Below are 16,691 nucleotides of genomic sequence, written 5' to 3'. Positions count from 1 at the left end.
AGTTCTGGGAGCTCCCTGGTGGTACAGTGGTTAGGACTCAGTGCTCTTACTGCCGAGGGCCCTGGTTTAATCCTTAGGGAGCTAAAATCCCACAAGCTGCACAGCGCAGCCAAAAAATAGATTAGCAGAAGAGTTCTGGGTCTATGAACAGAAACCCTAACTTGTGTCACTGAAACAGAAAGTCACAGCCCCTCAATCAGTTCCCAGGCTTGAGCCAACTTACATACCCAGAACTCTGAAGGGCAGGCCAGATCTTCTTGAGGAAGGACCCTACTTCAGTGCCAAAAATGTATAGTGTTAATTTTTTCCCCAGCCTTCCCCACAGGGTCCTATAGCCATCAACAAGAGTGACTGTTCGTTGGAGGAAAGGAAATAACCAGACTTTTGGGGCTTAGTAGACAGTGGCTTTGACCTAGTTCATGGAAACCCAAAATATCACTGTAGTATCTACCTATCAGAGTAGGGGCTTGTGAAGGCCAAATTATCAGTGGAATTTTAGCTCAGGTTCATCTTGCATTAGGCCCAGTGGGTCTCTGAACACGACCTGTGGTTATTTCCCCAGTTCCGGAATGCATAAAAAATGGACATGCTCAGCAGCTGGCAGGATCCCCACAATGGTCCCCTGACCTGTAGAGTGAATGCTGTTACTGTAGGAAAGGACAAATGGAAGCCACTAGAACTGTTGCTACCTATAAAAATGTAAACGAAAACAATACCACATTTTTGGAGGGATTGCAAAGATTAGTACCACTATCAAGAACTTGAAAGTTGCAAAGGTTGTGATACGCATCACATCCCTTTTCAACTCACCTATTTGGCATGTGCAGAAGACAAATGGATCTTGGAGCATGACTGGATTTTTGTAAATCCGATTGTGTGATGATCCCTGTTGCACTGCTATTCCAGATGTGGTTTCATTGTTGAGCAAATCAACACATTTCCCAGTACCTGGTGTGCAGCTATTGATCTGGCAAATGCTTTTTCCTTTATATGTGTTGAAAAAGACCACCGGAAGGAATCAACTGGCAAGGTCAGCAGCACACCTTCACTGTCCCACCACAGGTTATATCAACCCTTCAGCCCTATGTCATGATTTAGTCTGCAGGGACTAAATCCCCTTCCCCTTCCACAGAACATCACACTGGTCTATTACGTTGATGATGATATGCTGATTAGTCCTGGTAGACAGGAAGTACCAATTACTGTACACATATTGGTAAGATATTTGCATGTCAGAGGATGGAAAATAAATCCACCCCAATTCAGAGGCCTTCTACCTCAGTGAAATTTCTAGGGGTCCAGTGGAGTTGAGTATATCAAGATATCACTTCTAAGTGAAGGATAAGTTGTTACATCTGGCCCTTCCTACTGTTAAAAAAAAAAGAGGCATAAAACCAAGTGAGAGAAGAGAAGTCTCTGCAACAGTCCAAGCTGCTGTGCAACTTACTTTGCCACTTGGGTCATATGATTCAGTTGATCCAGTGATGCTTGAAGCGGCAGATAGAGATGATATTTGGAGTCTTTGGCAAGTACGTATAACTGAATCACAATGCAAACCTTTAGGATTTTGTAGCAAAGCCCTGCCATCCTGTGAAATAACTATTCTCCTTGTGAGAAACAAGTTTTGGCTTGCTGATGGACCTTAGCAGAAATGAATACTTACCCATGGGCCAAGTTACAATGCGACCTGAGCTCAGTGATAAATCATATTGATGGTATGTAACCTTGATATGATCGGATGCAAAGGGCACCACACCTCTTTGATATTCCAAACCCATAACCCCAGTCTAGTGAGAGGAACACTGGACAAATTACAAACTCCATTAGAGGGGCATCCTAAAAATTACTTCACCAGTTCTCTTCAAAACTGTCAAGGCCACCAAAAAGAAGAAAAGTCTGAGAAACTATCACTCAAGAGGAGCCTAAGGAGACATGACAACTAAATGTAATGTATTCTGGATGGGGTCCTGGAACAGAAGAAGACATTAGGTTAAACAAAAGAAGTATGAATAAACTATGGACTTTAGTTAATAATGGATCAAAATTGGCTCATTAAGTAATAAATATACCATACTAATGTAAGATGTTAGTAATAGGAGAAATTGGGTACAGGGTATATAGGAGCTCTGTACTATCATATCCATTTTTCTATAAATATAAAACTATTCCCCCCCCAAAGTCTATTATATTAGAAAAAACTCAAACTCAAATCACCATGTCACAAAATGATAAACCAAGACTTTCCAAAATAAGGAAGAATGTCAAATCATGTTCTTATTTTGTACTTCAATAGAAAGATTTAAATTTAAAATTTAATTATTTCATCTTTAATCCTTTAAAATTGCTATTGTGTATGTGTTTTATAGTATACATAATACATACACACAAAGGTACACGTGTATTTTTAATGTATATGTGCATATTGGGAATGTCCAAAAATTTTTTAACCAGCATTACAGAACTAAATTATTAGAGAGCAAGGGTGTAAACTAAATAAGTCAAAAACTAAATCAGAGTTTCTAAGAGGAAGTTGTGAAACGTAAGCCCATGAACTGTGATATAATTACAATTAGCCTGTTGTTATGTCAAGATGAATAAAAAATAGCAGAAAAATCTATAAGCCTGAGTACAAGCCTATATAATAACATTGCTAGAGACAATTCCAGTTAGTTTCCAGCTTCCTCTTAAAATCAAACATTTGTAAATTAGATAACTAAAAGTAAAATGGTGACATAATAATGTGTAAGTCCTTAGACTTGATAACAGATTTTGAACCATCTCAAACTGATATTACTTCTTCAGTGGCCTTCCCTGGAATAGTTAATGCATGAAAGATTCTGAGCTCCTTTTCTTTGAATACTTCAGCCCTTATTTACTGTTCATGAAGAATACTACTGAGCCATTACACTTTTTATTTGTTTGTTGGAATGATTGATTTTTTAAGTTCTCTATAAGGAACTTAGTACAAGTTGGATGCATATCTCCCTCTTCAATACCAAAAACTCATATTTTACAGCAAAGTTAAAACACCCTATATTTTTACTCTATGGAATTTCCCATTGTCACAGCTATAAAAAATAGACTACAAGTGTATTCCGTACATCAGTTTCTAAAGTAGTCACAGGTACTTTTTAGTTTATTCTAGTTTCACAGGTTCATGTACTATACTCAAGCTTGGCAGGAAGTATCACTAGTTTCACTTAAAAATTAACTACTCTAGGAATACCTGTGTATTTATTTGAAAGACCCCCCCCCTTTTCAGCATGTCTCTTGATTGTAGAATGCTCATTATTTTTAAATAGGACTTTGGGGGTGGGAACTACTATTTTTTTGCAGTTCTGAGACTAGAAGAAATAACTTTACAGGGAAAAAATTAGGAGAAATAATTTAAAAATATCTTGCACTAGTAATAGTTTACCTGAAAACCCCCAAAATTGTCCACAAGAGTTTTTCTTGGGAGAAGTGTGTAATAATGAAATTTTATCATGAAATTCAAACCATTTCATACATAAGGAGATGACAGAGGATGATGTTATAAAAAGACTTGGAATTCTGGAAAATATTAAATGAGTCTTTTGCCTCCAGCTAAACAATTTCATCCTAAACAAATAATTCAGGCAGCTGATTATCTTAAATTATTTGAAGAGCTTCTAAAATGGAATTCCATACCCCTTAGTACCTTAATATCTGCTATGGAGTGAATCATGGCCCCTCCAAATTCATATGTTGAAACCCTAACCCTAATGTAACTATATTTGGTGATATGAGCTGAATATTTGTGTCTTCCCAAAATTCATGTGTTAAAACCCTATACGCAAATGGGATGGTATTAGGAGGTGGGACCATTGGGAGGTAATTAGGATCAAATGAGGTCAAGAGGGTAAAGTCCTCATGAATGAGATTAGTGCCTTATAAGAGTCACAAGAGTATCTGGTCTTGCATTTAGGCCTTTAATCCATTTTGAGTTATTTTTATATATGGTGTTAGAAAATGTTCTGATTTCATTCCTTTACATGTAGCTGTCCAGTTTTCCCAGCACCACTTATTGAAGAGACTGTTTTTCCTCCATTGTATATTCTTGCCTCTGTTGTCATAGATTAATTGACCATAAGTGCATGGGTTTATTTCTGGGCTTTCTATCCTGTTCCATTGATTTATGTGTCTGTTTTTTTGTACCATACTGTTTTGATTACTGTAGCTTTGTAGTATAGTCTGAAGTCAGGGCACATGATTCCTCCAGCTCTGTTCTTCTTTCTCAAGATCGTTTTGGCTATTTAGTTTCTTTTCTGTTTCCACACACAATTAAAAATTTTTTGTTCCAGTTCTGTGAAAAACGCCATTGGTGGGCTTCCCTGGTGGCGCAGTGGTTGGGAGTCTGCCTGCCGATGCAGGGGACACGGGTTCGTGCCCCAGTCCAGGAAGATCCCACATGCCGCAGAGCGGCTGGGCCTGTGAGCCATGGCTGCTGAGCCTGCGTGTCCGGAGCCTGTGCTCTGCAATGGGAGAGGCCACAGCAGTGAGGGGCCCGCATACCACAAACAAAAAACAAAAAACAGAAAAACAAAAACACACCATTGGTAATTTGATAGGGTCTGCATGGAATCTATAGATTACTTTGGGTAGTATGGTCATTTCAACAATATTGATCTTCCAATCCAAGAACACGGTATATCTTTCCATCTGTTTGTGTCATCTTCATCATATAGTTTTTGGAGTACAGTAACTGCTAGAGGAAAATATACACATAACACTCTTTGACATAAATCGTAGCAATATTTTTTTGGGTCTATCTCCTAGAGTAATGGAAACAAAACCAAAAATAAACAAATGGGACCTAATTAAACTTAAAAGCTTTTTCACAGCAAAGGAAATCATAAACAAAATGAAAAGACAACCTACAGACTGGGAGAAAATATTTGCAAACAATGCAACCAACAAGCAATTGATCTCCAAAATATACAAACAGCTCATACAGCTCAATATCAAAAAACAAACAACCCAATCAAAAAATGGGCAGAAGGGACTTCCCTGGTGACTCAGTGGTTAAAAATCAGCCTGCCAGTGCAGGGGACATGGGTTCAAGCCCTGGTCCAGGAAGATCCCACATGCTGTGGAGCAACTAAGCCCGTGTACCACAACTACTGAACCTGCACTCTAGAGCCTGCGAGCCACAACTACTGAGCCTGAGTGCCACAAATACTGAAGCCTGCACACCTAGAGCCCGTGCTCTGCAACAAGAGAAGCCACCACAATGAGAAGCACATGCACTGCAATGAAGAGTAGCCCCCACTCACCTCAACTAGAGAAAGCCCACACACGGCAATGAAGACCCAACACAGCCAAAACTAAATAAATAAAAATAAATAAATCTATTTTAAAAAATGGGAAGAAGACCTAAACAGACATTTCTCCAAAGAACACATACAGCTGGCCATTTCTCCAAAGAAGACATACATTTATAGGCACGTGAAAAGATGCTCAGCATCACTAATAATTAGAGGAATGCAAATCAAAACTGCAGTGAGGTATTACCTCACACCAGTCAGAATGGCCATCATCAAAAAGTCTACAAATAATAAATGCTGGAGAGGGTGTGGACAAAAGGGAACCCTTGTGCACTGTTGGTAGGAATGTAAATTGCTGCAGCCACTGTGGAGAACAGTATGAAAGTTCCTTAAAAACTAAAAATAGAGTTACCATGTGATCCAGCAATCCCACTCCTGGGCATATATCTGGAAAAGATGAAAACTCTAACTCAAAAAAATACATTCACCCCAATGTTCGTAGCAGCACTATTTACAATAGCCAAGACATGGAAGCAACCTAAATGCCCAATGACAGATGAATGGATGAAGAAGAGATAGTATATTTATACAGTGGAATACTACTCAGCCATAAAAAAGAATGAAATAATGCCATTTGTAGCAACACAGATGGACCTAGAGATTATCATACTAGGTGAAGTAAGTCAGAGAGAGAAAGACAAATATCATATGATATCATTTATATATGGAATCTAAAAAATGATACAAATGAACTTACTTACAAAACAGAAATGGATTCACAGACACAGAGAACAGACTTACACTTACCAAAGGGGAAAGCAGGAGGGATGGATAAATTAGGAATTTGGGATAAAAAGATACACGCTACTATATATAGAATACATAAACAACAAGGACCTACTGTATAGCACAGGGAACTATATGCAATATCTTGTAGTAACCTATAATGGAAAAGAATATATATGTGTGTGTATATATATATATATATATATATATATATATATAACTGAATCACTGCTGTACACCTGAAACATTGTAATTTGATTATATTTCAGTAAAAAATTATAAATACCAAAAATACATTTATTAATTTTTTTAAAAAGAGTCACAAGAAAGTTTGCTCTTCCTCTCTGCTCTCTGCCAGGTGCAGATATAAGGAGAAGTTAGCAGTCTACAAATCAGAAAACTTTCCTTACCAGAACTCAACCATACTGGCAGCCTGCTCTTGAACTTCCAGTCTCCAGAACTGTAAGAAATAAATTTCTGTTGTTTAAGCCATCCAGTGTATGGTAGTTTGTTACAGCAACTTGAATTCACTAAGACATTTAGAGATAGGACCTGTGAGGAGGTGATGAAGGTGAAATGAGGTCATATGGGTGGGGCCCTAATCTGACAGGGTTGGTGTCCTTATAAGAAAAAGAAGAGACACCAGACTTCTCTCTCTACCATGGAGGACACAGAAGGCAGCCATCTGAAAGCCAGGAAGAAAGCTCTCACCAGAAACCAAATCAGCTAGCACCTTGATCTTATACTTCCCAACCTCTGGAACTGTGAGAAAATAAATTTCTGTTGTTTAAGCCACCCAGTCTATGGTATTTTGTCATGGCAGCCCAAGCCAACTAAGACAGTATCATAGAGTACTTCTTTATACTTACCTTTTAGGACAAGCATCTGGGTTCCTTTGGAAAGGAAGCCCAACATTCATACTGTACACTGGAATTTAGAAAGAGCTAGGGGGACAAACTGTAGAAGTTTCCTAAGAAAATAAAGGTAAGGAAGAGATTCTTAGTCATTTCTGTGCCCTAACATAGGAAATCTTCACCTCCTAGAGTAATCTGATGTTAGGTTGATGATTTTCCTATAACCTCATCTTATCTCCATCAAAGTCAGAGGGGAAAACATCACCCTACTATTACCAAAAACTCTCTGCTTGCAATAAGGTAGGTTGTCAACCATACCTTAAAAAAGTCATACCAAGATATTGCTGACAAAGTAACAAGGGCTTTCTGGATCTTTTGCTAATCATTGTCTCATGATTTTTTACTTGCTCCAGAATTTTAGAGGATAGTTGACTAGGTCTTCTCCAGAAGATAAGGCTGCATAATTTCATTATCATTGCATTATTTTCCAAAGACCCTGGCAGCTAGAATTCATCTTAAAATAATGATCTTCAAAGTGGGGTACCTCTATCTCTTGAGGTACACCAGGGCCACTTCATACAGCTGTGCAGCGTAGGCCCTGGGGTGAAAGATACCTTTCACAGCTGTACGAGGGCATGGATAGGACTATTTTCCTTTCTGACCACTTCTCTTACGTTCACCATATTCTTACTTTACAAAAACAAAAGATTGCTCTCTTATCCATCCCAAATCTTACTACAGTGTGTATCTCAAGGGCTGTGTTGTCCAATACAATAGTCACTAGTCACATGTGGATACTGGGCACCTGAAATGTAGCTGGTATGAATTAAGATTTGCTGCTTGTATAAAATACTACAAGGAATAGTACCAAAAAAAAAAAATGTACAACTACCTCATTTTTAACTTTTTATATTGACTGAATGTTGAAATGATTATATTTGGAAATATTGCATTACATATAACTTTAATTTCACCTGATTCTTTCTGCTTTTTAAACAAATTTTAAATTACATATATAGCTCACATTATATTTCTATTGGATAGCACTTCTGCTTTCGGAGAAGTCTCCCATATAAGGCATCAAAAATTTGCATTCAGGCTTTGTGTCTTTCCTTTTCTTCTCTTTAAGAGTGGGTATTTTGGTATTCAGTGGAACAGTTTGCCCAATATGTTCATTCAGATATAATGTAGAGTGTGGTTATAAGAGTGTTGATAATTTTACTCAAAGAAAGCATTGCTCCTGAGTGAGAGAGTTGAGAGAACCAAGCAGAGTATAGGTAAGAAACATTGGTAGCATCTTAGGTCATCCAGGTGACATGCTCATTGCTCATTGCTCTCTGCCTTACTTAGCACTCTTCCTTAAAATTAGTATTTATAAGTGAGATGATTGTCCTATAGTAGTCCCAGATTGACTGTAAAGACTGGATAATCAATCCTTTTGTAATTCAGGGGGTTTCTAATTCTTTGCTTTCAACAAATTTGATGGAGAACCTAAAGTTGATGATTTAAAATAACATTTAATGAGAGATTACTATGATACTTTTGGCATGCAATTCAGAAGTTGAAATAATTGAAGGACTTTACTATAATAAAACTATTCTCATCTATTTATGAGAACAGTGTCTCTGAGTGCTTATATCTATAAAACCCCAAAATAGAAATTGAAACTAGATTAAATTCTATCTCTAACAATAAATAACATTCATCAATAGATTTTGAGAGATGTATCCAATAAAATTTTACTAATTATGTGTAATTATTATCAAAATTTATAATATATTGTTTCAAATTTTAACTACTGATAATTATAATAAAACTTTCAGGTAATTTTAATTTTTAATTTTAAAAGACTTTCAAACATAAAAATATACCGCATTACATAAAATTCTGGGAATGGAGAATGGAATGAAAATAATATTTCATTGAGAAAAAGGAATGATGTGAAATGCAGTCTTTTTTATGAATGATAGTGACTTTCTAATAAATATGTTATTTTGATGGTACTGGAAACATAAGAGTCATGTGATGATTTTATTTTAAAATGTCAATATTTATAGTATAATGGAAATTACATTCTTTAAAACTACATTTCTAATGGAAAATTTTAGATGTCAACTTTCAAATTTTATAATATTTTGAAACAGTTTCACAGTTTTTCAAAACTCTTTTAGGGACAAAGTGAGCAAAAATATTCAGATGACTGCCTCAGATGGCAGCTAGTCAAAACTGTCTCATTTTATAGATGTAGCAGCTGAGGACCACAAGTTCTGTTCTTGAACCAGAACCCAAAGCCACATTCAGTCACTCGCTCTGCAACTCCATTCCATCTCCAACGCAAAGAGGGCACACGGGGTTCTGAGAGAAAGTCCATGTTTATTAATAACAAGGTACCTCTAAGTAAAAGGTCATCTCTTAAATGTATTTGAGTTTAGAGCTGTCTGACATCTGTGGTAGCCTGTCACCACTAGTCTCATCAGGATTCCTTCTAAGGCAATCATTTAGAAATATGAGGTGTCCATACATCTATCTCAGCAAGTTGGGTTGTGATTTATCTGACAGCTGACTTCCCTAACAAAGCTGGAAGCAGCTTAGGGGGAGTAGATCTTCATTGTTTTAGTTGGCTTGGGCTGGGCTGCCATAACAAAATACCATACACTGGGTGGTTTAAACAACAGAAATTAATTTTCTCCCAGTTCTGGAGCTGAAAGTGAGATCAGTGTGCCAGCATGGTCGGGTTCTGTTCCTGGCTTGCAGACAGCTGCCTTCTTGCTGCATATGCCTGCCAAGAGAAAGCAAGATCTGGATCTGGTCTCTCTTCCTATCCTTAAGGACATAATCCTATTGGATCAGGACCCTACCCTTATGACCTCATTTAACTTTACTTCCACAAAGACCCTACCTCCAAATATGTCACATTAGGGGCTAGGGTTTCAACTTATGAATTTTAGTTGGACACAAACATTCAGTTCCCAACACTCATAAATCTTTATATACCTTGTTCCTAACCCAACGGATGGCACTAGTGAGCATTAATAAATTTCTGCTGAATAAACTCATATTAATTCCTTATATCAGTGTCATAGTGGCAATGCAGTATAGCAAAGAGAAAACTAGCTCTATGACCTTGGGCAAGTCATATAACATATCTGAGCCTCAGCTTCTTCAGATGTAAAGTCTAGATGGCAACTCTTATAAATATGAAGCTTAGAAGGGAGGTGTGTCAAGGGTATGGAATCGTATGTGTGAAATAATAGCTCTATATAATACTTTTGCTTAACATTTTACAGTTTATGAAGCACTGCTGTATACATCATTCTACTGAATGAAGACCTGAATGCCTCAGACACTTGTAGCACCAAGCTTCATGATCTTTAAGGTCTTGGATCAACTGGTATTGTGAAAAGAAAATAAGGTAACCTTGGACTTCATTAGGTCATAATTTCTGTGTTATGCAATGAAGTAATTCACTGCATTGGTCTAGCTCTCAGGGTGATCAAGAGGCCAGGTTAATAAATCTTCCCGGCAGGGAGAGGAAAATATTAGGTGTTTTAATGTCTATTCTTTTGCAAAATTAATCAGTTACTTGCTATTTCCTTAAATAAATTAGTTTTCAGAATACTTATAGCCAAAGTTTTGTAAGTCCAATCACGGACACTAGATGGCACCATAAGAACCTCACCTGCACCAATTCCTGACAGTCCAACAGCTCTCTCACAATTTACAGCCTGAAGATTTTTAACACAGACTCTAGGGTGAAGAAAAGTTCTTTCATTTCTGTGTAGAGTCTATAAGTTTTCTCTCTAAGAGGTTGCTCTCCTACTGTGAATTGTACGCAGAGGATCAAGACTCTCGTGGGAAACTACAGACAGCGTGGGTCAAGTCAGGAGGCTTGGTCTGAGTCCCAGTGCTGATGCTTAGCAGGTTTTTGCGGAGAAAGTCTGTTTCCTGCCCTGTATGCATCTCACAGAATTGCTGGGAGGACCATACAGAGTCGTGTATGAGAACTGCCACGTGCTACAATTTTTTTTTTTTTTTTTTTTTTTTTTTGGTACGCGGGCCTCTCACTGTTGTGGCCTCTCCCGTTGCGGAGCACAGGCTCCGGACGCGCAGGCTCAGCGGCCATGGCTCACGGGCGCAGCCGCTCCGCGGCATGTGGGATCTTCCCGGACCGGGGCACAAACCCGTGTACCCTGCATCGGCAGGCGGGCTCTCAACCACTGCGCTACCAGGGAAGCCCCACGTGCTACAATTAAAAAACAAGGTTCTTTCTACCTCTGCAGCCCCTCTTCCTGGGAGGCTCCTGCCTTTGCACCAGCTCCGGGCCTCTGCTACCCTGGCCCCTGCCTACTCTGTTTTCAACCACAAGCTCACTCCTCAAGCATCTGTAAAGGACTCTCACAACAGATCTATTTTTCCACTTTCACTCAAACGGCTGAAACTCATGCTTCTTAGTGTCCCCCACCCCAGTGGTGCTCAGCTTCTCTTCAGTAGTCCTGTGGCTACTCGTCATCATCTGGAAGTGAACCCCTTAAAATCATCAGCTTCACGTCCCATTGTTGCAGAAGTCGTCCCTCCTCTCCCCTCCCCACTTGCTCATCCCCTCATTGCGATTCCAGCTCCTCCACGGCTTCCTTCTCTCCCTGTTCGCCAGCCCCCGCTTCTCTGAGCACAGAGCCCCTCCTTCTCTTCTTGCCTAAGCTCTGTACTCTCTCACCAGCACCTGCGACTCCCTCTCCCCAGTCCTCCGATGCTCCAGCCCTCAGGCCCCCACGGGACCAGTGCAGCCCTCTGTTTGAGGCAGCGCAGAGCGCCAGGTGGAAGAGCACAGGCGTAGAATTGTTTATTACCAGCTTTTACACAGTGACGAGCTGTGTAAGTTACCCTGCCCACGTACACTACGGGTCCCTCTGAGCACCAGCGTGGGGTATTTTAGGGGGATGAAAACATCTACCCACAGGAGAAGTAAGAGAGTTAGTAGGTAAGAAGAGATTTTCTAAAACATTTTTATGCTTTTATCTTTTGCCTCTTCCACATATGTGACCTCCCCCTGCGATCCAGAGGTACTTCTGTGGAGGGCAAGTGGATGATAGGTGGACTAGGATTATGAGGGTGAAACGCAAATAAGAGGCCGGGTGTAGTTTACTTCTAGAACAGGTGACTGAGATATAAAACTAAAGGCCTGAAGAAAGTAGGGCCTAGAGGTTAGGCCCTTTGGAGACAAAACGGGAGACCCAGGTACACCTGCCTTCTGTTTCCCGCCACAACCAGAAAGGATCGTGAAGACCACGGAGGAGGAACCTCAGAGGAAACAGGGGGGGCAGAGGGGCTGCATTGTCCCTGTATGGTCAGGCCCCCCGCGATGGCTGTTCCCTTGCTCTCTGTGCATCCCCTGACTGACCAGTCCCTGCCTCACCTGCATCCTACTCACCTGACCGACCTTCCCTCCTCAAAAAACGGCTATGTACTCGCCCCGGGCCCTGACTAGTGATTGCTCATTAGATCAGAACATCCGCACCTTGCTAGCTCATCAAAGGGGTGGGGAGGGGCATGCTCCTCTGCTGGTTTCCCTGGTAACCGAGGAGCCAACCTGACGTCACTTCCCCTTGCAGCTGGTAACCTCCCTGTCGCCGAGGTAGTGAAGACGCCGCTGTCTGCTCCACAGGGTGGGGGGGGTGACGCCCGGACCTCGCTTCACACAGGTAAGACCCTCCTATCCGTTAACACCACTGACGTCTCTGTCACTGATTCTGGGGTCCTTCTACGGTCTTCAAGCTGGGCAAATATTGGGCTCACAGGACTGCGGGGTGCAGCACAACAGTCCCTTTTCAAGAGTCCTATATTCACCTAATCGTGAAACCCTGAAACCTAGGTGGGTCCCTTAAGCCCCAGAAGCAAGGATGTGGAAGGAAAATCCACAGCATATATTTAGTCATTTAGCCCTCAAAACAACTCCACAAAACCACTGTTACCCACATAAAACAGCACCACAAGACTATTATTGGCTCCATTTTACTGAATAGGAAAGTGACAGGATTTTTACTCAGGCCAGCTGACTTCAAAGGCCGTGCTCTTAACCATCACCCTACACAGCCTTTCAGTAAACATCAGTTCCCTGCACTCACCCCAACCCCATCTCGGTTCAATGCCGGGGCTAAGAAGCTGAGTTAGGAAAGGCAGGCTACCATGTGTTTCATGCTCTTACTATTTAAGGTCTGAACTCAGCTGGGCCTTCGGTTCTGCTGCATTTCCTGTTGTTTGTGCTCCGTGGGCTCCCTTCACCAATCCCTGCAATAGGCCTAAACCTTCAACACCCCCTGCCCTGCTCACCTTCAGCAGTAAACTTGCCTGTGATTCATAGAGAAAATCAGTGCCATTAGGGGTGGACTCTCTCAGCTTCTCTCCTTCCCTCAACTTATCGTCAGGAGCACCCTCTCCTATCCAACCAATTTTCGAAAGAGAGGTTTCTCTCTCTATCCTATTTCAGACCACTCCCTCCTTTGCTCTTTCACCTCCTCCAGGAGTTCTCTCAGGTGTCTCTTTTTCCAATATGTTCAATCTTCGCCCTCTCTGCTGGGTCCTTTCAGCGTATAAACAAGGTAAGGTCTTTCCTCACCTTCATGTCACTTCCATCTACAATTGTCCTAGATTTCAGAAATTTCCAAGCACCAGTCCCTGAACTCTTCCTAAGTAGTGAGGAAATCTCACTAATTCATGATAAATACTTGAGCAAATAAGGATAATATAGTGAGTTTCTCATTAAGCTAAAGTAATTCAATTTAAATGATTTTCTTTTGTTCTGAAATTATGACTTTTTTTTAATGTTCTGATATTCTTTGTATAGGAGGCCCTCTGTATCTGTGGGTTCTGTATCCTTGGTTACAGAAGGCCGACTGTACCACACCATTTAATACAAGGGACTTGAGCACCCGTAGAGTTTGATATCCTTTGGGGGTCCTGAAACAAATCCCCCAAGGATCCCCAGAGATGACTGTATGCCACCTGTCAGAAGTGTGAAGACTTCACCTGAGCAACGAACAACCCTCTTTGCTGTAAGACGTTGAGATTTGGGGCACCTTTTTTTTTTTTTTTTTACTGTGCATTACTGAGCCAAGAAGCCCTCAAACTCTTTGGTCTCTGAACATCTCTACACTCTTGAAAACTATTAAGGACCTGTATTGACTATGTTTCCTTACTTTCTGTCTTCTTAAAGCTCTGGCACCTGGGACCTTGCTAGCACAGGGGAGACTGCTCCTTTGAGGACTAGCTAATTCCTAGAGATAACAAGCTCCTCCCTTGTGAATATACCTCTCATGTGCAAGCTAACCAATCCAAAACCATACCCCCTCTGCCCCCATAAGCACCCCCTTTTTCCAGCTCTCACAGGGCTCTTATACTCTGGGCCAATACAGCAATATGTTGTTTTACTGCACTTCGCAGATACTGCATTGTTTACAAATTGAAGGCTTGTGACAAACCTGCGTTGAGCAAGTCTATTGGTGCCGTTTTTCCAGCAGCATTAGTTTAATTAAGGTATGTGCATTGTTTTCTTAGACATAATGCTATTGCACACTTAATAGGCTGCAGCATAGTGTGAACATAATGTTTATATGTACTGGAAACCAAAAAATTTGTGTGGCTTGCCTTATTGCCCCATTTGCTTTAATGCAATAGTCTGGAACCAAACCAGCAGTATCTCCGAGGTATGCCTGTACTCACCTGTCCTAGTCACCTCAGGGCCAAATGCAGGAAACCGTAGGACAACCCCTACACCTAAGAGCCTGCTGTAATTATTCAAACCTGCTTACCCTGCCTTGCCTGTTCCTTTCTGCGAAAACCACAGTAAGGCTCTCACCCATGCTTTCCCCTCGCTCCTTCAGCCTTCTGACTGACTTCCCGGTGGCCCTGTGTGGCCCTGTGTGACATGGCAGGCCTCCTACTCTCGGGAACAGACTTCCCTTTCAGTGACAGTCATCTCCTGATCTATTGACCTAACCATACCCGAGTAATAACAGAGCCTACATTTTAAAACAGGACCTCAATGGACTTTTGTTTATGTGGGTTCTATATATTGATATTTACTGTTTTAGATATTAAAACTGAGAAATTTTAAAAATATGTAAATGAATCCATTGTACATTAGCATAGTAATATCTTAATGAAAAATATATTTTCTAAAACAAATAACTGTGAGAAGAGTAGCACTGTTTCAATTTTTGCAAATCTCTTTAATGTCTGGCTAAGCAGAATAAAGCTGGGTTTTGGGGTCTGCTTCTGCATTCAAAGAGCTGCAGTATCACATTCTGGAAAACTCCACAATACACTCATGAGAGATTGAGAATGAAAAAAGCAAATAACATTTAGTCATTGATTTTGAAATTGACCTCATAGACCCAGGGAAAATGTCCCCAGACCACACTTGGAGAATGCTAACCTACACAATATTGACTAGTACAAGCAAGTTTTTTAGAATTTAATTTTTTTCCAGTTGTATTGAGATATAAATGACATACAGTACTGTATAAGTTTAGGTGTCTAGCATAGTGATTTGACTTATATACATCATGAAATGATTATCATGTTTAGTGAGCATCCATCATCTCATATCAACACAAAATTAAAGAAATAGGGGAAAAAATTTTTTCCTTATGATGGGAACTCTTAGGATTACTCTCTTAACAACTTTCATATGTATAGTACAGCAGTGTTAATTATCTTTATCATGTTGTACATTACATCTCTAGTACTTATTTATCATATGACTGGAAGTTTTGTACCTTTTGACTGCCTTCACCCAATATCCCACCCACACCCGTGCCTCTAGTAACCACAAATCTGATCTCTTTTTCCATGAGTCTGTCTGTTTGCTTTTGAAGTATAATTGACCTACAAAACTATGTTAATTCCTGATGTCTAACATAGTGAATCAATATTTCTGAACATTTCAAATTGATCACCACGATAAGTCTAGTTACCATCTGTCCCCATACAAAGATATTACATAATTAATTGTTTACTATTTTCCCCACACTGTACATTTCATACCCATGACTCATTTATTTTGTAACTAGAAATGTGTGCCTCAGTCTCCCTCACCTATGTCTTATCTCCCCCTCAACTCCTCCCCTTGGCAACGACATGTTTGTTCTCTGTGTCTATGTCTCTGTTATATTTGTTCATTTCTTTTGTTTTTTAGATTCCACATGTGAGTGATATCATAATTTGTCTTTCTCTGACTTATTTCACTTAGCATAATACCCTCTAGGCCATCCATGTTGTCACAAATGGCAAGGTTTCATTCTTTTTATGGCTGAGTAAGATTCCACTGTGTGTGTGTGTGTGTGTGTGTGTGTATCCATTCATCTGTGGATGGAAACTTAGGATGCTCCCATATCTTAGCTATTGTAAAAGATGCTGCTATGAACATAGGGTTGCATATATCTTTTCTAATTACTGTTTTTATTTTCTTTGGATAAATATCCAGAAGTGGAATTACTGGATCATATGGTAGTTCTATTTTTAAGTTTTTGAGCAATTTCCATAATGTTTTCCATAGTGGCTACACCAATTTACATTCCTACCAACAGTGCACAAGTGTTCTTTTTTCCAATCCTTGCCAATACGTGTTACTTGTTGTCTTTTGATAATAGTCATTCTGACAGATATAAAGGGGATATTTCATTGCGATTTTGGTTTGCACTTCCCCGATGATTAGTGCTGTTGAGCATCTTTTCATGTGTCTGTTGGCCATCTGCATATTTTCTTTGGA

At 40.1% G+C, this 16,691-nt stretch overlaps 1 long non-coding RNA gene across 10 annotated transcripts in view; it reads left to right on the top strand.

Moving 5' to 3' along the window:
• LOC137221143 (uncharacterized) overlaps positions 1–16,691 on the top strand; it is a 65,251-nt gene that overhangs the window by 3,045 nt on the left and 45,515 nt on the right. For 4 of the 10 annotated variants that reach the window (XR_010941890.1, XR_010941888.1, XR_010941892.1 and 1 more), the window contains exons 2-6: positions 6,430–6,533; positions 10,213–10,337; positions 12,535–12,624; positions 13,767–13,974; positions 14,363–14,455. This is a non-coding gene — a long non-coding RNA (uncharacterized lncRNA). Of the gene's footprint in view, positions 1–6,429; positions 6,534–10,212; positions 10,338–12,534; positions 12,625–13,443; positions 13,522–13,766; positions 13,975–14,362; positions 14,456–16,691 lie in introns of all 10 variants that reach the window. The other 6 variants (XR_010941891.1, XR_010941889.1, XR_010941887.1 and 3 more) reach the window with 4 other exon arrangements.

Source organism: Pseudorca crassidens, chromosome 3 (assembly GCF_039906515.1).
Source record: "Pseudorca crassidens isolate mPseCra1 chromosome 3, mPseCra1.hap1, whole genome shotgun sequence".
NCBI classification, from domain to species: Eukaryota; Metazoa; Chordata; class Mammalia; order Artiodactyla; family Delphinidae; genus Pseudorca; species Pseudorca crassidens.
Note: the sequence above shows the minus strand (reverse complement) of the source record. Positions and strands in the feature narration are given on the sequence as shown.